At 36.5% G+C, this 27,464-nt stretch overlaps 1 protein-coding gene across 5 annotated transcripts in view; it reads left to right on the top strand.

Annotated features, from left to right (window-relative positions):
- TSHZ3 (teashirt zinc finger homeobox 3) overlaps positions 1-27,464 on the top strand; it is a 214,436-nt gene that overhangs the window by 29,348 nt on the left and 157,624 nt on the right. For 3 of the 5 annotated variants that reach the window (XR_014947527.1, XR_014947528.1, XR_014947529.1), the window contains exons 14-20: positions 49-171; positions 282-466; positions 5,552-5,658; positions 10,301-10,386; positions 11,042-11,088; positions 17,278-17,421; positions 19,135-19,240. The gene's annotated coding sequence lies outside the window, so the exon portion shown is untranslated. Of the gene's footprint in view, positions 1-48; positions 172-281; positions 467-5,551; positions 5,659-10,300; positions 10,387-11,041; positions 11,089-17,277; positions 17,422-17,716; positions 18,036-19,134; positions 19,241-22,293; positions 22,397-27,464 lie in introns of those variants that run through there. The other 2 variants (XR_014947530.1, XR_014947531.1) reach the window with 2 other exon arrangements.

The following is a 27,464-nucleotide window of genomic DNA, read 5'->3' as shown; positions in this document are numbered from 1 at the left end:
CCAGAAATTGCCTACTAACATCACTTTATTTACATTATTGCTTTCTAGTTCAAATAAGAGGGGCATCGGTGCATGTGGCTTTCCTGCTCTGTTTAGTAGCTGAAGAGCTGAGTTGTTGGTAAAAGAAAAGAAGGTGCTGATCAAGGAATAGATCTGTCCTGTAATGACTAGGTAGGTAAAGAGACCTTGCTTGAGAACAGAGGCCCTTGTCTAGTTCTTCCTCTAGTCTGAAGCAAAACCCAGGTTCCTTTTTGCCACGATGCATTTTTTTTCTCTTGAAGGCCATCTCTGGGAGGAGACCATTGCGAGCCTTATATTCTGCACGTTCAGCTAAAGATTTGCACATAGCTTGTGAGAAGCAGCATCACTGCCCTCCTGGGTGATTAATGCAGGGACATGGAGCTTGCCTTAAGACACACCAGCAATTTTCCGTAACCAATTCACCTTCGGGAGTAGAAGAACTCTGGTAATGAAAGATATTTTGTTTAGATAATGTATTACTGCTTATTGCTTTCTGCCTGAGAGCAGCTCTCATACATGGAATTTAACCCTAAATATGCTTTTATTTATTTACTTATTTTTCTCTTCACATCTGTTTGCTGATGGACATCAGATGTTTTGCTAGGGTTTAAAAGAGTCTAAAAGAAATCAGATTCTTTGGTCTTCAACAGTGTTAACAGGTGTTTGTATCAGCGAGGTAATGAAATATTGCCCCAGGTAGGGAAATAGTGCTGCAAAGCACCTGTAAATAGAACACTCTTCTTATTCTGCGCTGACTAAACTTGCTTTCAGTAGTTCAGCATATCTTTGTTTATAAATCTAAGTGCTATTGTGTTGTATTGTACTTTGCAGAGTAATAAATTGTACCATTCAACATTAACTGGTCAGGCTTCAGTGATAACAAAAGTTCAGCAGGCTGGTGGCACTCTGATCAATATTGCCTTCTATTTATAGTATTGCTACAAATTGAAGTTTTATTTAAATTAGATAATGCTGAGAAGCCTACAGTCGATCAATGAACTAAAATACAGTAGCGGATTTTAATTCGTGTCTGATATGCTGCTACTCTTTTGTCACATGCATCCTTAATGTCCCCAAAACAAGATCACATTTACGTATACTGTAACAGACTGTTGTCTTGCAAAACTGCAAAACTGTTTTAAAGCAGCAGGACTGTCACTGTGAAATGAGCAGCAAAGGTGATGGATAGGAGAGAAAAACGGAAAATGGTTTCTGTTTGGTTGGGGATTTGTTGTTCGCATGTTTTGCTATTTTTTATTCAGTATATCAGTCTGTTTTCTTATTCAGTACATCAATTTAACCCACAGCATTTATGTAGAGTGTGTCATATAGTCAGTGCTACTCGTCTGATTCTGCTCGTCTTTACACCAACCTATCTCCAATGACAGCAGTGCATTTTTTCTGTGACTTTGTATTGTGAGATTGGACTTCAGTTAAAAATGGCTATTTTTTTTTAGAGGTAAACTCAGCCACCAGATTTTGTAGTTTGATTGGTGATTGGATCTTTAAGACCCAACAAATTCTGAATGACATATTTAGTATTTTTGCTTGATTAAAATATGAAGCTGCCTTGCAACTACTAAATTTGACTCTTTCTGTTCTATCTAGTCATTAGGTGATTGTGCATATGTGAGCCAGCAATATCCGAGCAAACAGACCAGGGTGGACCCATTAGCTGAAAACAAAGGAGCTGACATATTCCTTCTCACTGACTTGACACATGAGGAATTGGTAGGAATCTTAGTTATTATATTAATCATCACGGTCAGTTGGCACAACTAGCAAGGTCTCTCTAACACCATCCAAAATAAACTTAAAATGATAGTGCCTGAGAACTCAGTGCAGCATTAAAAAGGCCTCTGATTTCTCTTGTAAAGTGTTTTGAGATTGATGAGGATTTGCCATTGGACACTGTTAATTTTCAAACAAGGTCTAAAACATCTCACAAAAATTCCTTTTTGTTCCAAAAGTAATGCCTCCTATTTTTTATGTTAGCCTATGATGTAAGAGATTGTTCATAGTATGGCAGCAGAGGCTGAATCTTCTTGTCAGTCTTCTATTAAATTTTGTTGCAGTGCCACAGATCCAGCAGGGGGGCAGTCTGTCACAATGGCACCTGATACTAGAGTGTGGATGAAGGAAAGGTGCCTAGAATTCCTCTATGTGGAAAAAAATGGAACTCACTGTCATTCACTTAAGCTTGTTGAATGCTTAAGGAGACCAAACAGTTCAATGTCAGTGTAGTGAAGTGGTGGGTATTGTGGTTCAGCAGTGGTGACAGCAACAGTGTGTCACCTCCACCAGTGCAGACTTTTATGAGCATGGCATGCTAATGAAAATGCAGAGCTAATGGTGGTGATTATGTTGAAAAACTGTATTTAGTAGTTGAGAATTTGCTTTATCAAATAGTGTTATTGTGCTCTTTGGATCAGTTGTGGTTCCCACGGAAATAAATATGAGGTGTTACTTTTGGAGCAACCCACTTAATTTCCAATTTCCCCTGATCTGCTTATTCCTTTGTCTTCTGCATTACGCTATTTTCTGGGTCAGAATTTTTTTGCCTGCTGGTTGATTCTCCTGAAGCAAAGTTTTCTTTTCCTTCTGATCTTATGTTTGCCTACAAATTTCCCTCACTTAAAAAAGCAGAAACAATAATGAGTACTTGTTTTAATATTTGTCTTTCTTTTTCTCCCCTCTTTGCTGCCACCAGGCTGTTCCTCATGCTGACTGCTGCAGCTGCCCACCTTCTCACTATGTGAACTAACATTCACATCAGATAGAGAAGGAGGTGGATCAGGCTTTTAGCTCCAGCAGTGGACACAGCCTGGGGGAGAGCTGCTTTCTAGCAGCAGGAAACATCGGCATCTTCTGAAAGAATTTCTGGGGCTGGTTTTCCCAGATCAAAATGTATAAGGGACTCCATCATCTCATCTAGAGATTATATTTATATATGTGTGTACACTTATGTGCATATACACACACAAGAATAATGTATTTTCTTTAATCTTGACCTTCTCTCAGGAGATAATCTTACTCCTCCACCCAGCAGTGATGAGAATCTTCTTGAGAGACCTAAACCTATACAGAGTGTAAAAATGGGAGAGAGATTATCTTGTGCCTTTTCTGTTTTTTGTCATCATTCTCCTTTTTGGTTGGATGACAGCACCATGATCTAGAGAGAGAGTGAGACAAGCAAACTGGCTGTACTGTGCCCCATTTGGCAGAGAATGCCGAGATCCTCTGAAATTAAAGTTCATAGTCTTAATAGCATTTTTGAGACTTCATCTTGCATATTACAACTTAGCCAGGTATTAGGTAATTTAGATAATAAATTCTCTTCAAAGTGACCCATCATCTTAGTATTTATTTTTTTTTCTAGAGGATGTAAGGCATAAAAGCAAGCTTTGTAGTTTTATATCTGTCAGCATGTCACATAAGTATCTCAGTAACTACTGATCTTATCACCATAAAACTTCCATTTATACAGTTAGACATGTCATGTTGGTCAGTTGCACAAAAAGTTAAGCACATGCAATATTAAACTCCAACCCATGCCAGCTCCATTAGCCCACATCTTGAAGTTCTCTCTGAACACTATTAGAGGAGAAGTGGGGGAGGAGGAGGAGGAGCAGACAGCGGACTCGAATGAGAACGTACTCATGTTGAAAATTACTGAAATGATGAAAGGGATTGCAGAGGGATGTTTGGAGTCTCAGTATTTCCCTGAAAATCAAAAGATCTGTTTTCTGTTTGATGAATGACTTTAATAGTCTTAATGACCTCACATAATGTATTTGATTGTATTGTTCGTTTCTTTTAGAAGATCAGTCTAATAGCATTTCAAGCTATATCACCTTTGCATGTCAGAATTGGACTCCGATATCAGCATGCCATCTTAACACTTACATTATTTTGTAGCATTTTAAAAAATATCTAAATTCAGCAAATTCTAAAGTTACTTATTTTTAGGTCTGAGTCTAACTCAGACTTGGCAGGAATGTGTCTTTAAAGAGCAGTGTAAGCAATTATTTATCTGGAATAAAGTTTGTTGGGAGTACTAGTTTATAAATTGTGCAATCTATTAATTTGATTTATGTTTTTAAAATTCCCATGAATATTACAATTAATACTGATTACTACTCTTAAGGTCTTCTGCAGTTAAAGTTTTGGGCCCAGTATGCTGAAGCAGCCTGTTTCTAGATATATCTTGCATAGTAAATTATCCATAAAGCCAGGCTACTCAGATTAAGTGAAGTTAAGGAATAGTTTTATAAAAAAACACACATGCTTAATTGTGTGCCTAATTTGGTGAAGTAATTAATTCATGTTATGGATAGAGACTATAGAAAAAATGTCTGAAAATATGTAACAAGTCCACTGCAAATCCTGGACTCTAAATTGGCTACTTGCATGCATATACATGCTTCCATAAATACTTGCAGCAAATTGCAGGTAAATTAAACATTAAGTGTCAGGCACGTACTTGTGCTTGAGCAAAATGATCCTACCTTGGAAAATATTAGAAGATTCACTAACTTTTCATCTTTGTTCTTGTTTTTACATTTTTGTGGACTTGGCAACGTAGCACATTATTTTCTTGAAGAAATACAGAGTGTATCTCATACTATTCTTTGTAGAAATACATGAGGCTGCATTTTCTCTGGCAGTGCTGATAGCAGAAAATCTCTCTTTTCTGTTGTTAATGATACAAAATTGACTTTGCTCCTGTATTCCCTACAGAAAATGATGCATTAAAAATAATAGTGTCTAAATTTGGAAGTGTTTAGGAATGTCACAATAAGAAGGGTTAGTCCAGTATTCAGGTGAAGTAAGATATTTGCAATGCTATAAACACACTTACTTACAGTCTCCAATTTTTTACTTATAGAGCTCTGTTTAATTTAAGACTAGATTGAACATACTTGTCACCAAGTCCACCATTGGGAAGACTGGTCATTATATAAATATTACAGCCAACTTTGATTTGCCAAAATCCCAAATGAAGAAGAATCAAGGAGAATTTGAGTAGTGGCCTTTTTCCCTTCTTCTGAAGGAGACATTATCAACTCATTAGCTACAAGCCTGCATGGGAGGCCCCAACTGTGACTCTTAAAGCAAGAAACACATTCCTTGTTGTTAAGATTGACTTTCAGCATGCCAGCTGTCCCTCTTTTGGAAGGGTTGGCCTTATTTTTCAAGTAGAACATGTGCCATCTTGATTACCCAAACTCTTAATTCAATGCTGTTTAATGCTTTGTCTCCTCAAAATATCCCTTATATCCAGCTTTGATTGGTGGCTAGATGTACCAGTACTGATCAGCTTAATTACCAGTGTGAGGTAGCGCAAGGCAGCCATGAGGTAGCAGCACACCTTTCCCAGCATTCTGAGGTAATTAACCAAAAAATATTTCCCTGCCACCTGTCTAGCCTTGGAGAAAATCCAGTTTTCTTTCCAAGCTATGAGAACAGGGGATCATAGCAGAATTTGGGAAGCAGGATAGCTTACCTATGTATTCTCTGTTCTTCCTAGAATCATCTATAGTGGTTATTCCAGAAGCTCAGACTGCTGCTTTCTTTCTTTCCCTGCTCCCAGCATGGTTTCTGCAGCAAAAAAACAAACAACTGTGAAGCATTAAGGTAAGTCATAAAGGAAATCATGAGCTTTGATCTTCTTTGGTTTGTGAGGATAGGGATGCTGAATATACCTTTGGAAGGATCAAGTATGAACACCAACAAGGTTTTGATTTACTATGGCCTGGCTAAAATTCCTAATTTTTTCTCAGTTGTTCAAAGGTTACGCTCAGTGTACTAGCATATAAAAAATTTGCTGTGTGTTCAACGGTTAGAAGAAAAGTGATGTAATTCTTACCATGCCTGGGTGAAAACATATATACTCTATTTACATTCATTATCTACACCTAATTAATATAAAATTTCTCACTCCTCAGTGCTTGCATTGATAAAGTGTTCAAAACAACAGTGACAACAACAACAGCACAAAAAACCACTATGTAACATCAAAAAAATATAACAGATAAAATAATGTTGTTTTACACTTAATTTAGTTTGAATAATTTTAGTTTTTACATCTGCACTTATACTGAAAAGGCACACTATGATGTGTGTGAAAGTGATGACTAATTCTGGAACAACTTCTGAGTTCTGATAGCTTTCCATTAAATAGAGTGTAATCTGTGTGAGCTAATGGGTGTATTAGTCCATCCACAAAGACAACATCTATGCTTAAAGCATCCCAGCCACCCTGAAAATTTTCTTCCACTTCCCCGACATACTGTACAGTTGCAAATGGTCCTGATTCAGTAAAAATTGTACAAACCAGGTAACTTTGCCATTATGCTGAAGTTTATTCCAATGTAATGTTTCCAAAAAACAACTCAGTTTTGGGGCATATTCAATCACCTGTGGTTAGGTACCTTTTTTAATGCTGGAATTGTTATTCTGCCACAGTTCAAGAATAGCTAATGGAATTTCATTCAAGCCTCATTTGGAAAACAAACCCTGCACTTTTTGGCAGGATAAAAGTGGGAAGAGATTTAGGCCACGAGATATATTTTATCCTGGCATATAGGAGAACAGTTGATGGAAAATGGTTTCTTCTGTAGCCCCTTAGAAACTTATCTGTCAGTGATTGCTATGAATGTGGTGCTTGACATGTCATGAAAATTCATGTAAATAAAATGGGAAAAGCATCCTGTTCAGGACTGCCTTTGTGGAAGGGTTGAGAAGAGAAGGGCTTTACAGTCAGAATTCTTACCTGTCGGTCTCTGGGGCCCTGGCTGGATTAGCGAGACCTACAGTAGTTGTCTTGGGGTTTCATTTATTGCTTTGTCTATCCTGAGCTGAGGGTAATGAGGAAAGTTAAAAGGGAAATGTATTGTCAGTGCTCATTTAGCTATTGGGTCATTGTTCTGATCTGACCCAATTGGAACCAGTTCACTGCAATACAAATAGTGCCTGTAAAGAGTGAAATTTAAAATTGGTGAAAAAGTTTCAAAAGTCTGCTTATACTACAAAAATTTTTGAGTGGAATTAGTGTGTCTATGAACTACCACATTGTTGACAGATAAAGTGAGGTTTCAGCTATTGGATACCTGGTTGTACATGAACTAGTGATTCTTGTCCCTCTTCCTATAACATGTTCTAGTCAGTTGAAATTTCTTGTGCAAGGAATCTTTTAAAAAGGCCTTGCTTCCTCTCATGGCATTGAAGTGCTGCCTGATAAATTTGTTCTGCAGTGACCTCTGGTTGTAACTAAGGTCAGCAGGGGTGCCAGAATTAATAAAATGCACATTGAGACTCCAGACCCTGCCCATTTAACTACAGAGCTCTAAGGTTTGTAAGCAAACCTTACTTGCTCTGTTTTAGCTCAAATCCACATAGTGAAACTGATGAAGTAATTTTTGCAGCAGTGGAGCATTTTGCAGGGGGTTTACTTAGTCGTTTCTGGTTGGAAGATTTGGAGGTTCATCTCGTCATAGGAGGATCCCAAAACTTTGAATGTAGGGCTGTGATTAGGTCAAAGCTCTCCTACAGAATGTATCTGTTGGATGTCATGTGCAGAAGGTGAGGGTGTATGCTGTGAGAAGCATGGAGAGGGTGGTGAATTTGAGGATTTGTTATCATTATGGCTGCTTTAAAGATGTAGAGGAAAAAAAGAGCAAGCAGTGATGAGCTTCTCGACTTGTGTGAGAGAAAAATATTTCTGAAGCACCTGCATTTTTGGAAAGGATCTGTCAGGGAGAGGTGGGAAGGGGAGCAAGATCCAGTGGTGTCCTTGTCAAGGACAGGAGGCTTGAGGGGAGTGCTGGAAATGGCAGGACACAGCCAGAGCAGGAACCCTGCAGTGTGGTGTGGGCTGAGAGGATTCCAGGGGTTTTTCTGGACCCAAGGGCAAGGGCAGCTTGCCTTGCATGGCAGCTTCTTGTAGCAAAACTGCCTCTTAAAGCTTATGTTTCTCAATGTGGCAACTCACTGTTCCTGTCATGGACAGGCATTTATGAGACCTTCTGGAGCTGAGTGTTCCCATCCTGTCCCACCTTTGTGAGTTGACAGGGATCATCACTGTCCCTTGTCTCCAAAACAAGATGCCTTGTGGAGCAGCATAAGTCTGGATGGCCTTCCACCCCTGGCAGATTAATATGAGCCCTTCATGAGAGACTCTTTCCTGATGTTTGCTTCTTTAGTGCTTCCACACCCAGTCATTCCCACTAATTCTCCACTCACACTGACCCTGCCCTTTCTACTACAGTCTTACATATGTATTTGCATATGTACTGCTTTTAGAAGGAATCATCCAATGCTTAGAGTCATAAAGGTTGGAAAAGACCTCTGCAGTAATCTAGTACAACTGTTCCATTACCACGTTAGCTGTATGTGCCTTCGTTACAGTGGCAGGAGCTATAGGCTGCCTGTCTGCTTCTGAAAGTGCAACTGAAGTTGTAGAATGATTTTCCTGGCTGACTTACCTCTGGTCTGAAGCATAAAAGGAAGCCAGCTGAATCTACTTTAATTGAGGCAAGCCATTGACTTCTGTGCTTAGTGCCAGAAAAGTTGTTGAGCAATAACTTTGAAAAATCCTCAGAAATATGAATGTACTTTGTAATGATCTCAGTTCTTCGGTGATATGTATTTAAATAGGTTACTTGATTTACTATCCAGTTTTAGTTAAAATGACCACTGAGATCATTAATCATGATAGCTGCATTAATTGCATAAATATCTGATTTGCTGATTTTTCATGTTCATGACTCTATAAGCATGCGGATTAGATGATGAAATAAAAAATGTGCATTTTTATTCCACTGATGTCTAATTCCTTTCTGTTCTTCTGTTTATTCTATTAGTTTATCTAACCCTTGTCCTATGACAATCTCTGAGGTGTGTGTAGTACTACGATAGTGAAAAAAATAAGCTCAGCAATTTGTAGTTAGCTTTTTGTCATGCTTCGGAATGTCTCTTCTGGGTTTTCTGACCTAGATTCAAGCTACAAGCAGGAACTTCTGGGTTGAAGAAGGAGTACTTTGTCTGAGTTGTTATTTATCATATGATTTTTTTAAATTATTTTTTTGTGTGTGTCTTTCATAACTGCTGGAGAATTTATGCTCTGGAATTCAGTATTTTTGTTTTAGTGGCTGTAATAAAGAAAACTATTTATTGAAAATTTCTGATGCAAATACATTGAAGGGAAGTGGTTTTGTTTCCTCCTGTGGGGATTTATACTTTAATTCTTAGACTCATTTTTTTTTTCCAGAATCAGAGCGACTTTAGTGTTATATAATCAAGTAGTTCATGATACAATTAATACGATGTAGGAAAACAGTAACACGATATGCTGAATTTAAATAACTGGAACTGATCAAGAGGGACATCAGAATTAAATGCTAGGTAGGATTGACATAACAAATACAAGATGGCCACTACTTTTAAGCTGAAATACTCTGTCACCCACTGATATGTTCCAGGCAAATTTGTTAGGAGACTAAACATTTTGATAGTCTTTCCATTATTTCTTTGAGCCATCAGCTTTTAATTTTCTCTTTCTAGTTAATATACTTGTGTATAATTTAAACAGAAAACTGTTCTGTTTCATCATAAAAGATTTGTCTGTTACTTTTGGTGTGTAAATCAAGTGGACAGCAAAACATTCTTGAACTTGTTTTTTGAGGCATTTGTTGACAACAACAGGAAAAGAGATCACAGAGACCGCCAATAAGTGTGGACATCAATTATTTTTTAATTGTATAGGAGTACAGTACACTAATTAAAACTAGTATATCTTGCAATGCCAAAGGCAAAATTAATTATTAATTTTTATTAATATTCAGAAGTAGCACAAGGAATACATTAAAAAAGATTTTGTGGCTGTGACTGAGATCTTGTTTTGCTTTATATTTTAGCAAAAATAGTATGTTAGCTAAATTTGAATAGTTAAATATGCACTGAAGAAATTATATGTATTGAAGAAGAATGTTCTATTTAGACTAGTTATCCAGTGACAGGGTATATGAGGTAGGAAAAATTCTTTTTTAAAAAAACAGAGCTTTGCTCTGTTTTACCTGAGAAATATAAATACTTGTTTTTCTGCCATTGTTACCATGGCTACTTTATCAGATTGAGTGTTTTAGCTGTGGTACGTTGTATTCAATAGGATAATTTACTTTCAACTTCTTCTAGGGTCCAGCTCATCAAATAAGGTATGTCCTGAACTGATTTGTCAAACCTGGTGTGCATCTGATCAAAGTTATTTCTCTATCTGTAGGAACAGACTTCACTGTGCTGTAGGTAACTCATCTGGAAGCTGCCATTCTGGATCAGAAGCCTATCAGAAAGAGAAGCTTTTGTGTGGTAACATATATTTCACCAATGCTCTTTGTGTTCGGCAAAGTTATAGAGTGCAAAGTTTTAATTTTTTGAATAATCAAAATTTGTTTAAAATCTCCTAAAGTCATTTCTATGAGAGCAAAGTTTTTGAAGGGCAGCTTGTGTCTGGTGTTATTTCGAATGCTGCCTCATTTTGTGATGGGAAGTGGCTATTACAAACCTTATCAGGATATTTCATACTGCTGTGAATTTTTTTTCTGGGCCAGTGATTTTCAATTTACCTGATCACTTAAGATTGGGCAGGCAAAACTTTAGATTTAATTTTTCTTAAAACTGAGCTACAGAACCTGGAGAGAGATGGCTGTCTCTAATCTTACAAAGAAACGCTATGAGTTTCACCTCTCGCCTCTTAGTGATCTTACTTGTAATTGCTGTAGTCATTCAGGCACTGCCTAGAAATACGGACATTGCTTACTTTACTTCAGCTACAATCTAAGATACATATATATCACAGATCCATACTTAATTTAGCTGTACTTCAAAGTTCAGTTTTTGCTTCATCCTAATATCTCAATCTACTATTATAGTAATATATAAAATATAATTTTATCTCTAAACAAACTGTTAAACATATTGGATTACTACAGTTACCCAGAACTTGCTTTTCATTTCGTTACAGCAAAGCAAGCGAGAAAAATGTTTTCCTGTGTTTTAACTGAGCTCTGTGTAAGTATGGATGTAATTTTTGTCCTCTTCAAAAAGAAGTCCGTTGCTTTAGAAAAGACATATTGTGCCTATTCCTTTAATTTTAATTTTATATGCAAAAGAAAGAGTAGTGATAATATTCACCTTTAGTTTATCATCAAGCCTGTGTTTTGCAGTGATTCTGACCTCTTCAGTGCACTGTTCATGGATTGGAAAATTGCACAAGTAATGTTTCTAGTTCCCATGCCTCTCTGTGCTTGTGAACAGGCATGCCAGTCACTGAGCAGCAAAGAGCAGGAACCACTACTTTGCTTTGCTGTTTCCCAGAGAAATCAGCATATGAGGGAAGAATAGACTGCTGCAGACAAGCATTACTCCTTACTCTACTTTGCAGACCTTCGTTTTCAAACTCAACTTCAAAATTTGACAAAATACAACTTACTTCCTTAACAAACAAACAAACAAAAATGAACCCAGACTTTCCAAGAAGTTTCCTATCACAATTCTGTAAAAGCAATTCTAAGAAGTTCTTTTCTGAATCCTTCTTGTTCTCTGTCCTGAAAGTACTGCTCTCTAAAGAGTGCTGTCCAGGAAAACCAGAGTGCACCTTATGGAATAACATCAAAGGGAAGCACTTGACAAAGACAGGCAATTTAGATGCTCAGTTCTGGAAATGTATTGACTGAAGATGAAAGCTCTTTAGGATAGAGACTTTGTCTTCTATTTATATAGAATATTGCATAATTTAGTAAATGTTGGGGACACTATTAATCTCATCCAACTTTAGATGTCTACAGTGTAGCTGTCAATCTTAAGAGAAGATCAATTGTGCTCCAAAAGTACCTGTTTCTCTCCACTGACTATAAAAGGAGCTTGCACAAGTAGCTTAGGTACAGACAGCTTCATCTATATTTGGGCAGATGAATGCTGCTCTAAAATGCTGTCTAACATGGCAAAATAATTGTAATTGGCATTAAAAAAAAAGCAAAAAAAAAAACAACCCCACAAAAAAATCTTGGGAATATATCTCATTCTTCAGTCAGCTAAGAAAAATAATGGTAACTGCTGTTTTTAGTATTACATTCCAAAGTGAAGTGTCAGGGGTTGTTAGCATAACCACAACAACATCAATCCATTTGTAGGCTCCTGAAATGTTAAGTCAGAATAGAAGTCTGAAGCCAAAAGAGTAAAGCTGAACACCTGGGTATTCAATGCTATAGCACCAGTTCAATAGGAAATTCTATCTCCAGTTGAAAAGACAAAACAATATAGTGAAATTCCATATGGGTATGACAACAGAAATATCCAATACTGCTGCTGCTGGATATTCTGGATTAGCTGATATTCTTTTTGGACATCTCAAAATCTGTTTACTGGTATTTTTTTCCAGTGGAAATGTTGTTTTGAAATACAACAGAACATCATGTTCTTCTAAAGCTGTGCCAGTGTCTTATTAGTGGCAAGGCACTATGCTTGAAATGTTGGCCATGAAGAGTCTATACTCACAGTGCCATCTGTTCAGACATTGACTAAGAGCATTTTAGCTGATATATAAGGACTGATATTACTGTGGGCATGGAATTCATGGGTGCAACTGACCTGATTGTATGTAGGCCATTTAAGATAAATATGTGATAATCTACTTCCAACGCTTCTTTAATTGCTGTATGGTAAAGCAGTATAAGAACAGCCAGTATAGTAGATATACAAGGGTGTGTTCAACTGAATTATTATAATCTAAAGCTATATTGAGTTATATTCCAGGCAGCTGGTTCCTTCTTGCTTACCTCCTAAATGTTAGGAGGAAAGATGTAAAATATGTAAGAAGCAGGGAAAAAATACTGAGCTCGGAGGCAAAGGAGGTTTTGTATCATTTGGTGTGGAATATATTGATGGTAAAATAACCAAGTCTAGATTCGAGGTCATGTTGATGGAAAATATCAAGTTCTCTTGAAGCTGTATGGTCATAGGACTTTAGCGAGAGTGAAGGACTGAACACTTTAACATTAAGTTTAAAATATGTTTATTTGAGAAAAAAGTAACTATCTGCATTATATACTATACCTTGCATATATTTCAGACTAGTATATTAAATTATTTTTCCCATGAATACCTTCCTGATGGAACAATTATTCTCTATTCCTACAGAGTATCTTTTAAGAGGGCATGGATAGGATGTTGAAGTAGACTGACTATTCAATTTGTCTCAAGATCCTGGGCACTTAGAACAGGTCTAAAAGGAAATCTGTTTGTTCCAAAAAATTAAAATCATCATGCTTAGGTTTTGATAATACTGCGTGTCTTGAACAGTTGAGTTAAGACTCACTTTGCTTGTGTTGGAAAGCACATCAGAAATGTACAAGCTGTCCTTTCCAGCTCCTGCTGGAATTTCTTCATTCTAAAATGCATTTGTCATGCCATCTAAGTGGGATGATCTCTTGACAACTGATTCATGTAATGATAAGCAATTGTCCTGGTTAGGTTTTTTTGTTCTCCCTCTTTTTTTAATTTTAGAAATGCTATTTGATAAGGGAAAATCTTGAAAATGAAGAATAAAGATGTTCTAGAGGATTTTAGATTAAATTTGCCTTGTAGAGCTGTGGTCATGTCAAGCTATCATTCATACTCTCTGCTTTTAAGTTGCTTTCAGATTCCTTATGCCAAAGGTACTGTCAGTCACTCCTGCCTGCAGTATAATGGACAGTCTCTCACTCACGAATGACCTTCTTACAGATTACATGATTCTTTCTGACTTTAAAGTGAAAGATAACTTTTTACAACCTGTGGAAAAAAAAAAAAAACTAATTAGCAGACCTTCCCTCTAGATGTTTATGTTCATGAATAACTGCTTGTTTCATCGAGAAAATTATTTTTCACTAATTCATATTCCTGCCTACGTTCAGATACAAAACAACTAAGGCAGGGCAAAATGGATTATATCCATTCTTTGCCTCTTCTCCAGAAGGATGTAAAAGCAGTTAGAGCAACCCAAGCATTAGCTGAGGGTATAGCAATAAAAAGATGAGGAAAAGAACCAGCTTGAGTGTTAGGTTGTGCTGTGTGGCTGGATGCACAGTTACTTATGTAAAATGAACGCTATTGGGAGTCATAGAAAAACTGAGTCAAATGTCATTTTACAGAATATCCTCAGAGCAGAAACACCACTTTATTTGAAAGCAACCAGACAAGGAAATGCTGTAATTTCAAGAGACATCATGGAGTGCAAAGGTTGTAAACAAAGCAGTAACAGCTACAATGAGCCACCAGAAGTAGTAGGGAAAACTGTCTTCTATAGCATATGCACAGTTCAGGCCTTTTCTTCACACCTCAGAATGCAATAAGAATATCCATCAAGCTCAAGCTGTTGCTCTACCAGTGGAGATGTATTTCAAATAAGATAGCATTACCTGTGAAGATCATCTATTAAACTGCTGAGATCTACTGGTAGTTCTGATTTGAACTTCTCGTTTTTTCTTTAACTGTTCACCAACCAGCTAGATCCTCAAGCAGTGTGCCCTTGTGTTGTAATACTGATTACTGATGAGCCCTTCCTTTGGAAATGTCAGTGAATTTGGATAACTGTCTTCCACACTTATAATGCATTACTAATTGACATTGTTAAAAACTGAGCTGTCCAGAAAAGCTAGTTGATATCAGAATTTGCATATTTTTTTCACTTCTTTTTCTCTTTCACATCTGAACCATAGTGAATGGCTCCTACCTCTGTATATGAATGCCAGAAAGCTTTGCTCAGCAAGTGATCCATCTGCAATGCATATTCCATACTGTTCATTTTACTTATAGTAAGTCAGAACACAGTATGTCTAAGCATGAGAGATAGACAGCATGTCATAGTTAAGTCTGGGTTTGTTGCCCTCCTGCAGAGTCGTCTTTCTTTTTTTATTGACTGTGTTACTAAATATTGAGAGACAGTGCTTGAAAATTTCTTAACTTGATTTCAGATCCTACTTGACCTACGTTTATCTGTGTGTGGATAAAATGTTGTTTTAGTAAGAAAATAAAGGTATTTGTTAAACAGTGTGTTAACTATATTCCAATGTAAACGTGATTATTTATAGTAGAGATCTTGATCTTTTTTTTCTTTCTATATTTTGCAAACTCTATGCACATTGTCAGTAGAAACAGCAATTGCTGTATTTTGAGCAGCAAAAATGCATCCTCCTGTATTTTCATGTTTTTGTATAATTAATTATACTCTTTTTTGTAATGGTAAGATTGCCTCTCTATGATTGCTGAGATTTTATGAATCATTTTTAAATACTGTTGAGACTGTTTATATGATGGGACAGAAGTTGATAATGTTGAAGAATTTGATGTGTTTTGTTGTTGTGTTTTTTCCCCAGGTTGTGTTAAGTAGCTGATCAAATAGTTAATTTTTTAGAAAAATGTAATTTTATCTTGAATTGTAAAATGGTTACACTGAGCCTTTATGGCAACTAGTAAATTTTTCCCCATCAAACTTTGGATACATGTAAATCATTGAGATTATATTGTCTGACTCTCATTTATTTATATCAATAGTAAATTCTCTTGAATAATCTCTGGTTTACAAAAGTAAGCTAAAAACCATACTGTCAGAATGATTAGAATTCTAGCAGACAAACAAAAGAGCTTTACCTCATTATTATTTGCATCTGAAGTAGATCTCTCAAATCATAACATTCTTTAAAGAATTCAGATTTAAACAGAACATCAAGATATATTCATGGATAAATGAAGTGTGGCTTCCCAGGAAAGCATCCTTTATGTTCTTCGATAACCACACCATGACTAGGAAGGAGATAGCGATGCTGTGACCAGACAGGAGTAATACATGTGCTGCCTCCCAACTGTCTTCTGCTAAATGCAAGGTAGCATTATATCTGCCTTTACATACAGCAGAGATTCTATATTGGTCTTTCCCCATACTGCTAATTTTTATGAAACTTGCAGGGATATAATTACTTCTAATTATGCTGTGTCAGATAGGGCAATGAATCCAAAAGTGATTAGGGAGAAAGAAAAGGATTTGGATAGTTTAAGGCACAATGCCTTAGGAAGTCAAGCTGAAAACATATTGAAATGTGGACCTGGAAAGAATCTCTGCTCTTTCTAATATAGGCTCTAAGTCAGGATGTACTATCATCTGCTTGTCATCTTCAGAGATAGTAATTTCTTGCTTTTCATTTTATCTCTTTCTCTTACAACACTGCCAAATTTCCACCCATGTTTATCTTTTTTTTTCTGAGTGGCCTCTGTTTCCATGTGCAATCTCATTTTTGTTTTCAGCAGAGTTCCTTTGTCTTATGTTCTCACCCCTAATTGGTATTCCCAATTCTCCAACTCTATAATCATAAAACACCTCTGTTTTTTTAACCATCCATAAAATACTATTTTTTTCTCTTTCAGCCTTTATAGCCCTCTGACCTTTGTTTTTCATACAACTTTCTCCCCTTCTTTGCTGCCATTTTTTTCTCCCTGTGAACTTTTTCCCACGAGAATACCCTAAAGGCACTGCCCTGGTCATGCAGGCCAGACTATGCCAGTGCTGATAAATGTGCTCCCACTGCAAGAAGCAGTCCTGCAACATAAATTTATATTCTACCTTGTCCATCCTGACCTGATCTTCCTTGTTTTGTTGTACTACAACTGCAACTTTTAGTCCAGGAAGGGTGACCATGAAGCATTGAATAAAGCAAACTGTTTCTGTCAGATGTCAGGACTTGACCAGAGGAAGATTTACTCAGTCTTTCAATTCTTCCTTCATCATGTGACTTCTCTAATTTAGCAGTTCATCTCATTGGTTCCCCCTCTTCACTTCCAGTGGGTAAGAGGACCACATCCAAAAAATGTTATCTCTTCTGCGGAAAGATATTAACTTGTATCAAGGTGCACTTGTGTCCCTCTTGCCGGGAGCAAGGAATGCCTGGTTTGCCTTGCTCGTCAGATTTTGAGGAAAAAGGGAAAATGGAGCTATACAAACTATTGTAGTCATGTTCTGTTTCAAAGTACCTGAGAACTGGAAAATATTTGGATAGAGTCAAATTCCATATGCAGAGTAAAGGTAAACAGAAATGGGTCCCTTGTTCCCTTCTGCCCCTCATGTGGATGAGGACTTATACCTCTGCGTTCTTTGTTCAAATGGTTCTTCAAAAGAATGCAGTGGTGATATGTACAAAGGAACATGAACTGTATCTTTTCATACAACAGGCAGATTCAAGGGAAAATGCAAGGTTTGGGCCCTCAGCTGATATTTGCAGCACCCTTTCCATGAAGAATCTCTGACCAGCCACTGATGCTCATAGTCATCGGCCTTGACTCTGAAGTACTGGGAATGCTGACATGAACAAGCAGGTCAGTAGGTAAAGATGAATGACTTCTGTGTTTAGATTTTTGTTTAGCAGATTGCATCAAGTGTGTTCAAGCAGGGAAGGGCAGCCACAAGATGGAGCAGGGACCTCCTAGCAACCTGACAGAGAGCTTGTTGTGTTCTCAACTTCCAGAAATGTGTGCTCCCACAGGTCTTTGTCTGTTTTCCAGCACTGGTACCTGAGCAAGGTCAGATACTCTTCTTAGGGACAGGATGTGTCCCTAGCAAACTGCCTGTTCATGTATGACTGAAACGATCTTGGCTTTTCTTTGGGTATAGGGATGTCTCATCAGAAAGTGTGTGAACCAGACCTTGCTGTGTTCCAAGCACTGGATGAACTTGGACTTGCAGTTCCCCTGGCAGCCTTTCAGAGAGTGTGTAAGGGTTCCTGAATGGTCACGTGGCTCCCTAACGATGCTTTCAGCATTCCTGATGCATCAGATGTCTGTGGATAAACAGTATGAACTACAGAAGTATACTGTCCTTTATTATGCCAAGGCAATATAGATACAGCGTGTTTTACAGCTTCCATTGAGAACAGGCAGGAAGCAGCTGATGAAGCTGAGGAAAAGCTGAGAGCAAACCACTTTAACTGATGGTGAGGAACCATTTGTCTTCTCCTAGCTGTGCGAGCAGGAAAAATAGGATCTCCAGTTTCAAGATTAGTGACAAATTTGTGTGAGTTGGCAATTCTTTGAAAATGAAATTTATTAAACTTGAAATAAAGCGTTCACCCCTGAATGAACATCTCCTTTTGTAAGCTTGCAGGATTTTGCTCATGGGCTTTTTACTGCTATTCTCTTGTTTGAATGAATGTACCCTTAAGGCCAAAATCCATATTGCTGAGTTATTATGAAATACAGACTTTGTCTCCACGTGCTCCTACACTTAACATTGCTCAACAAATGATACCTGTGTGGTAATTTTCAAATGAATGACTGAAAAAAGACAGAGAGGAGAAAGTCATTGCTGGTGGGCCGTTTATCATCACCTGGAGCAACGACAGGGAAAATACTGTTTTGTATATTCTAACATTGATGTGTGTGCCACCAGGTATTTTTTGTTCATGCCGTTATCAGTGTTGGTATGGATGACAACAACAGCTTACTTGCAGTGTTAGGGATTGTATGTACTTGAACACATTGTCGACAGATTTTAAGTGTGTATTTAAAATCTGTTGAGGAAAAATGTGATTAGCAAAAAGCAAATTTTCTCACATGGTGAATTTTTTAATCCTAAAGGTCAAGTTCAAGCCTTCTCAGCATATTGGCATGAGGAATTACCCATTAATTAAATAACATGAGTCATATTATGCCATTGATTTTTTATATATTTCTTGCTGTTTGATTTTAATTAATGGGGGTTCTGTACATAGAGGATTCAAGAAAAGGTCCAATGTTTAGAATCATAACGATAGAGTAAAACATGAATATGATAGTGTGGTTTGCTAATTGCAGTAGCGATTGCCATCAGAGCCTCCTACACTGTCTGTGCTCAGTGAGATTGCCGTATGTCGCAGGAAGTCTTCTCTGAGAGAAGACAATCAACCCCAGAGTTGATTCACTGTTACTAAAGTGGAGCACAGTATGCTTCTAATATCTTTAGGGAGCATTAAACACCTTGAAGGTAAGTTGAAGTAGGGTGTGTTAACTCAAAAATTCAGCCTATTTTTTAATCAATAAGCTTTGCATTTTCAGGAAGAAGTGCAGCTACCAACATTTGAAATGTTTAAAAGAAGGCTGTGATTCAGCATGCTCCTGCTCATGGACTTGATGCACGTTTTGTTGGATGCTGACTACTGAGGTAGGTGGGTTGTGTTTAAACTAAGATCTGGAGCCCTTGATCAAAAGCAGGGCTGCATGTGTAATTTTCAGTGTAACATAAGACAGTGCCCTCTCCAAAGACCGTACTGTCTAAAACAGTGTTAGTGCTGGGAATTTGTCTGTGCGGAGGCTTCTGCATAACACAGAGCTGTGCAGTATGTTTCTTTTCACAACATGGTGAAACTTAGCAGCTCAGAGAAACCTCTTGCAGCACCGAGGAGTCAGGAAACTAAAACTACATTGGCAGGGATAAGAGCAGACATAACTAATAAAGTGCTTAAAATGATACATTTGAAGTTCAGAGCTGCCTTTTATTATTTATTTATATTTTTAATTTAAATTATGCTTCTGCCCCATTCTGCAGTCTTTTATCCAGTTATACAGAACAGTTGACCTTAACAGAAAACAAGAACAACTTGCATGGGGTCTAGAGGTCACTGGGACCAAATCCAGGGATGCCCTCTTCCGCAAGGCTGTGATGCTCCCAGACTGACTCCTTAGCTAGTTCCTGGTGCATACAAGGAACACCTCTAGTCAGGTAGTGAGTAGGGGCCAGTCATTTCACCTATTTCACCATGGGTCTATAAGTGTCAGGTTTGCTGGGCTATAACTGACACAGTGCCTGCTTGTTTCTCGACTTAACCGTATTGTAGGATTGAGTCCTAGCTGAATAATTATCCTTCCCAGAATGAAATAGGTAAATTGGCCTTAAACAAATAATGTTAAAATTTGCCACAGTACCAAGTTCTTAATGAAATGAGGAACATCAAAAGTGCGATATTCTTCTAAATGTTGGTTTCCGTTTTCTATGATTTTCAAAGAAAATTGAACATTCTGCTGAAAGTCAGGAGCTTTCACATGGAAAGCTTGTTTCATTCTTTCTGCGTATCACAAACATATATGTTACAAGCTGTGCATACAGTCACTTCCAGCCACAGTCAGCGCATACTATCCCTTCTGTTTCTATGGAGTCTTTCAGTATATTTCGGAGTAGCTTCTTCATAAACGAATCCCATGTTATCAGGGAAACATACATGTATGATTTTCTCTGGTATAGCATCATGCAATATAGTCACCATATAAGGCAGAAACAACAATTAAAATTGATGTTACCTATTTAAATATAAATTATTATATTAGGGTTTACTTTGAAAATGTAATATGACTGACAACTAGTCATTATTTTAAATAACTCCTGAAGCTAACAGCAGTAGACAGTGTATATGCATGTGTGTGCAAGGGTCTTTTGTAATGCTTGGAGGTTGCTTAACTGACACCCCAAATAAGGGAGCATTATTTTTCAAACTAATTTTTATTGTCATCCAGTTTATTCTTTCCCTCATGCTGTGTCCTCCTCATATCAATTTTAGACTAAAATACTACAAAAACAAAAAAGGTAATGGCACTTTCCACAGTATTTCAAAAGGTTTTTAAGTGGAAAAAGGTATTTAGTATTTTTAATAAGCATCTTCAATACTATTGAGTTGGTTTCTTTGTTCATATCACAAGATTAATTATGCTGTCAAGCACTTTCAAGGCCTGCTTAACAAAGATTCAGTGATATAATGGTTTGCTTCGCATTGCCTTTTTTCTGCATAGCAATCACAATCAGCATTAGACAATTTAAAACCCTTTCACAAGCCGGAAGTTCTGAAGAGCCTTTTAATCAACAAAAGTAATTTTGCAAACAACTAGATACAGCGTTTTTCATATTAACTAACTTGTGTTAAACTCTACTATATGTGTGGATCTCTGGTTCTGGTGATAAATTGTTCAGATTTGTAGGATAGTGAAAGTGGGGAACACAGAAAGCACAATGTATATTTGCACCCCATGAAAATTGTAATTTCATATCTTTCTTTAGCTTAATGTAAGCACTTTGTTTCACATTCACATGCTTTAATTCTCCCTTGCAATACTGTTCCTCTATAATCACTTAAAATATTTTCAGGAAAAAAAAAAAAAAATACCGGGAAATGTAATTCTTTGTGCATTTAAGGCAGATCACAATTTCTATTGGACAGGTTAGAAATAACAGCATAGATTGAGACTCTGAAATTCAAGTTAAAGAAGGAAAATCTGTTCTGAAATTTGCCTCGTAAAAATAATCTGGCTGAAGTATGCTTTATAAGGCGATTTTATTGCCATGTAGCATGATAAGCAATCCCACGTGATTTAGAAGCACTTACTCGATGGAGAGATTGCAAAAGCAAAAATACACTACGTTATGGTTTTCTTGTGTGTTTTTGTGGTTTTTTTTCCAAGCACATTTATAAATGAAACTAACCTGTTAATGACACCTTTAAAACACTCTTTTTTTTTTTCCTTTTTGTTTTCTTTTTTTTTTCTTTTTTTTCCTAAACTGCTAGAAGCATTAATTTGTACCATTGCTGCATGTGGTAATTAGCAACTTCAGCAGTGATTTTCTCTGCCCTAAACCTTTTGTGTTTGACACTATTCCAACCCGGGAGAGGAGTGACCCTGGGATACAGTGCTACAGGACAAGTGGAGCAAATCCTGTCACAAGAAATAACAGGGTCAGAAGACATTGCTAATGAAGTCATAGCAACTGGTTTAAAGAGCCAATCAGAGAAGGCAACAATCTGTAAATGAGGATATAATTAGCAGAAAAAATAACATGCTTTAGTTGGATTCTAGGGGAGCCAGTAATGAAGGCAATGACTAGATATTGAGAGAAATTCCAAAAGATTAGAGCAAACATTGTGCAACAAAGAACACCTAATTAGCAAAAAAAAAAAAAAAAAAAAAGAAAAAAAAAAATGAATATGCCTTAATTAGAAGGAAAACACATGATTGAAAGATATGGAGAAGACTTTTAATATGAATACAATAATGAATATTAGCCCAGATATGTGTTGAAGAAAATACCTTTACCATTTCAATAAATGGTAGTGAAGAAAGTCGTCTGTAAATTCCCATCTTTTACATGCAGTTAATATTATGAAAACAATTTTGAGACAGTACTTTAATGGAGTTATGCTCAATTTACACATTTGCTGTCCCCTAACACAGCACTGCAGTCAAAGCAACTCTGCATCTTTTAGCTGGACTTAACATTCTTATGATGTGAATAACTGGTTATTAAAAGATTTTCAGGTAGGTGTCCTGTGACACAGGAAACAATTCTTGGTTCAGGTATCTTTCTAATAGGATAAAAGCCCTGGTGTTTTTTCATACAAAGTCCATGAAACTGAGGCCCTGCATATGTGTGTGTAACGCCTACACTGGTGCAACTCTAAATGCATTTATATGTTGCTATCTTTTGAAAGTAAGGAGCAAAGAAAAAGCTTCCATTGACTTCAGTAGAACTTCTGGATGAGACTCTGAGTGAGCAGAAAACGTGGAAATTTTATCAGTAAAAATTAAACATGTTATTATCCTGAGTATAATAGACTCAAATAGAAGAATCCCATAACGGATTGTGCCAGTACAGTATATGTACAGTATTTATGACTAGCAGTGATGAGAAGTATAATATTCTACTGCTTATCGTTTTATTACAATAGAAAAATCAGAACTCTAACTTGCAAATAATTTTTCACTTTTATAGACATCTAAATGATATTATATTTCCTCCCCCCCCTTTTTTTTTACAAAATAGTTCTAGAATATTGATTGTCATTTATTTTTCTTCATGATATTTAATTGTCATAATTAGCAATCTATGTCTCATTCCCTATCTTAAAAATATCCTGTCAATTTTATAGCATATTTATAGATTAATTTAAATGTATAATTTAATTTATTACTGCATACCTTTGGTTTGTCTATAACATTAAAATACTTATGGTACAGAATATTTTAATTAAAACTATTTATCAAATGAAGTCCAGGTAGCATCCTTATCCTTGTTTGCAGTAGGGGGTTCTGGCAGTGAAAGCAAGCAAAATAATGGGTCAATTAAAAAAGAAATCTAAATATAGCTTTTTCAAAGATCTGATTGTTTAATTCAAGGTAAAAAATAAATTATGATATTTTTCCCTTGCAGATGTAAAATTTGCCAAAGTCAGAGCCAGAGCACAAATAAACTAGACAAGAAATGGGCTTGAATTTTCATGTGCAACATATCTCAATTTGACAGTGTCTTCAGAATATTAGGATACTTTTTTCAGTGGGTTCTTCTTGAGAAATGAGCTGTACCATTAATTTTTATTTTTTTCTAGAACTGGTAAATTCCCTTTCCATTTATAAGAATCAACATATTTACCCTCTTAGGTCAAACGTTTTCATATATTTAAAAAGAGAAAAAAACTTTTAATGATATTTCTAATGAACCAGGAGTTATTAGTTTACTGTGCTAGGGAAAACTACAGCATATCAGCATGATCAAAATGCTACCTCTAGCGTAACTGCTTCAAGGTTTTGTTGCAGTTCTCAGTTGACAGTAAGTCTACTATTCTTTTACCATTTATGTTATTAATTCACTCCCAAGAACTGTCAGGTACCCAGAGAGTAAGAGAGATACACTAAAAATATCAATATGTTTTTCTTCTTAGTTTAGGTAGTGAATCTCCACTGATGCTATTTTAAATTAAACAACACAATACTGTTGAAAGTTCTGACTGGCTCTGATAACAAAATGGATTAAAAAAATTAGCAAGTTGGAAAAAAAAAGGGGGACAGAAATAGAATCAGCTGACAGCTTAATTGTTTGGCTTGTATGCAAATATTCTGACAATAATTTGCCAATGCTTTTGAATATAAGTTTAGGAACACATAATTATAACATTAATTGTTTCTTGTGCTTTAATTCTAGGTTTCTGTCACTAAACAGAAGAACTGTAATTCATGAGGAAATATAAAAAGTATATTAATTTTGTGTTCAATTAGCTCTAAGCATATTCCGTTGCAATGCAGTGCAGTATTACAATAATTATTTATGTTAATCTACAGAGTGTGATACAGTAAGGCCAGCATAATGAATTGTCTTTATGCTGCATAGCAATGTCTTTTGAATCACCTTCTGTATTCACAAACAAGAGCACTTACCTGAATGTGCTAGTGGTTATGCTGCAGGGTAAAGACTTAGTAAAAAAGGAAAGATACAACACTACCAAATCCACCATTTACTTAACTATTTGTTTTTAAAATTATCTCATAATAAAATTGAATAGCTGAGCCTAAGTCTGAAGTGCAAAGAAATGATGCCAAAAGGTCGGGTTGGAATTTGGCCTGAATCTCCTTATTCCAACTTTGAATGCTAAATTAATCACTCAGATTTATGTGCACCTGAAAGCTATGCAACATCTTCATCAAAGAAAAATAGGGACACCCTTCAATAAAGTGTGTGGTAGCACTTTATTGACAAATGAATATACAGCTCCTCCCAGTTGCTATATTTTACTATTGAGGATTGTAGCAGCATTGCAATTATATTACCAGACAGGTATTTGCTAAACATGCTTTGGTCTCTCCTGCTGCTCTGAAAACATAATTTACAAAAAGGCGGGGAGTGAGAGAAGGGAAGGCCAAGGAAAGGCAGGTTGTGCTCCATCCCTGAGCCTTGTGGGGAAATAAGCCATGCACGGCTAATAACAGTGCAAACAAGTTGATGCTGCTATTTTTAAACAAGCTGTTATTATTGACTAACAGAGGTTGCTGGAGGTGGGATGTTGTTAATGACAAAAGCTCTGGAACAGTAAAATTGCTACTAATCCATGAGCTAGAGAGCCTGATAATGAGAAACACCGAAGTGCAGAATTAACCAGTCCTCTAAAATCATTTCCACTACGTGTTACGTAATATGGAGACATAGGTTTCCAAGCTCATCATTTTCTTTTTCAGAAATCTCTATCTGCAGAGGTCTGTATTACTCTTCCATTCACAAATTAGAAAGATGAGGGAGTCCTGAGGGGGGTTATTAGTGCAGCTTTCTAAAATGAAGATACCCAATTACTTTGAAACAGGCAAAAAACCATTTGGGACAAGCTATTTTAGGGACCATACAGAGAAAAAAATAATTATGCCACGATTCTTAAGCAAGTGTGTGAATATGTAAAGCCTTGGAGCATTGTGTGGAACTTGTTTTGGCTTTATATGAATGAAAAGTCCTCACTGAACAGTCCAAACAATGTTTAGGCATTGATTGTTTCATACTTACCTGAGCCCACTAACATTTTTTCTAGTGGTTTCCTCCACAGAGACATAGTGTGAGGAGAACAGACCTGAACTAATTCCCTGGGTTATAGAGTGATGTGGAAACTCTGTGGGGGGAACTACACCTGTTGTTCAGTGTAGACAGTTGTTGTGAGCCTGACGACTGCTTCTTTCCCCACCTTTACATTAGAGGTGAAGGAGTTGTGATGTTCTTTCTTATTAATATCTCTGCAAATTCAGATTATAGGTATCTAAGTTTTGGAACTTCTAGTGCTGCAGTTCTTGCTTTCTACATATATTGGGTACAACTGATAACTACATACAAATTGTTCAGGAAATTCTGCCAAAATATGCAAAATGTGTTAGTTTCGTTTTATTAAATTTCCTTAAAAAGAGCTTAGAATACTTTGACTTCAGTTAGGAAGGTTAATCATTTCTGAGAACAATTAACTTAGGTTTTCTTTTAAACCATAAGCCTCAAAAATTGGACTTTCCCATAATTTGAAATGAAGTCTATAAATCAGCCTGCATCAACTCAACCCTGACTTTCTGAAAAGATTTGTGAACTTTAGCAGCTCTTTCAGCAGGCCTGCTCTGCATTTTGAGTTTGTAATGCAATGCAATCCAAGTGAGATTTATATGACTCCACGTTTTGTTGCAAACATTCACAGCTCAAAGCTATTACCTGATGGTCTTGCATATCAGGCCATTTATGTATCTAAGAAAACACTGGCATCTGTTTAATATTTTATTGCTTTAAAAATATCTTTGTTGTTCAGATATAATCTTACTCTAGCATTTCCATGAAGAGAGTCTTTCATTTATGCTTTCACTAGAGCTAAGGATATGTACCTTCATAAAAGTAAAATTAATTCTGAGTTGACCCATAGTCTTCATTGCAAGACAATAATGCAGTGGGAACTTTTTTCATTAGATTAGGCTATGTTTTTCTTTTATTTTTTACTTAATTTTTTCTAGTGTTTCTGAGTGTTTTCATTGATTGTGAACAGAAAATATGCAATGTCTTGTAACAACTCTTACTGAACTTCCAAAAGAATACATTAAATACATGCATAATTACTATCAGCATCAGGCCCAGCTAATCTGTGTTATCACTCAACATTCAAGTTTGAAATATTTACAGCTCGATTCTCATTATTAAAAATGCATTATCAGGTATTTGTGGCTAAACTTAGTGTGAAGATTGGAGGAAAGTATCCTTAATTCTTTGGCTGTTAGTGAGAAGGACAAGGCAGGACACTGGCTTTTAGAAGTGTTGTATGTCTGTGTTTATTGTGTTAAACACAACAGCCTTTGAGACAGATTAGGGGGCACCTTAAGGGTCTTGATGTCTAATCAGGGTTTTCTTCAGCTGTAACTGGCCTCAGATAAAATTTAGTAGTAGTAGCTGCAAGACTTACTTGTTCTACAAAGAAATAAAGGAGTATAGGGCTATATGTGCTCCTCTGTACTCCTGCAATGCTTTATGCTCTCCTCAACTGGTAAAGAGGTAGAGAAGAATAACCATAAGTAGGAAAACATACATTCTTCTACTTAGCTGAGAAAAAGGCAAGATAAGAGATGTGTATTCCAGATCTTCTTTAAAGCAATGAGATCTTACTTAGTAGGTGGACTCAATTCTGTGTGCTGCACCAGTTAAAATAATTCTTTCCAGAGTGTTTGAAAGGACCCATGCTTTCACCATTCACACATTTATTTTACAGATAAAATTTGTCCAAGATTCTCATAGTAGTTAAAAGAAAATTCTTGTTACAGTAGTTTTACTCCACATCTGGTTTTCTTCTATCATGTGAAGTAGTCCTGAAGCAAGTCCAAACAATCCTGAATGCAGAATTCTGATTTCAAATCCAGCTCTTAACTTTCTTTGCTTAGGTATAAAATAAGAGTGGTGTCTTCCCAAGTCTCTAAAAGCATGAAAATCTTTATGTGTGGTTGATTCATTTAGATTAAACCATAAATTCCAGAGGGACTCACCACTGTTTTTCATTCCTTAGCCTCTCATTACTATATTTAATATACTAGATGTCTTCTGTCTGAATAGGCTCCAAATGCTGGCTAGTTTGGAT

Source organism: Coturnix japonica, chromosome 6, assembly GCF_054131305.1.
Source record: "Coturnix japonica strain WE chromosome 6, WE-NBRP24, whole genome shotgun sequence".
Taxonomy (NCBI): domain Eukaryota; kingdom Metazoa; phylum Chordata; class Aves; order Galliformes; family Phasianidae; genus Coturnix; species Coturnix japonica.
The sequence above is the reverse complement of the archived record's forward strand: the minus strand, read 5'-3'. Positions and strand labels throughout refer to the sequence as shown.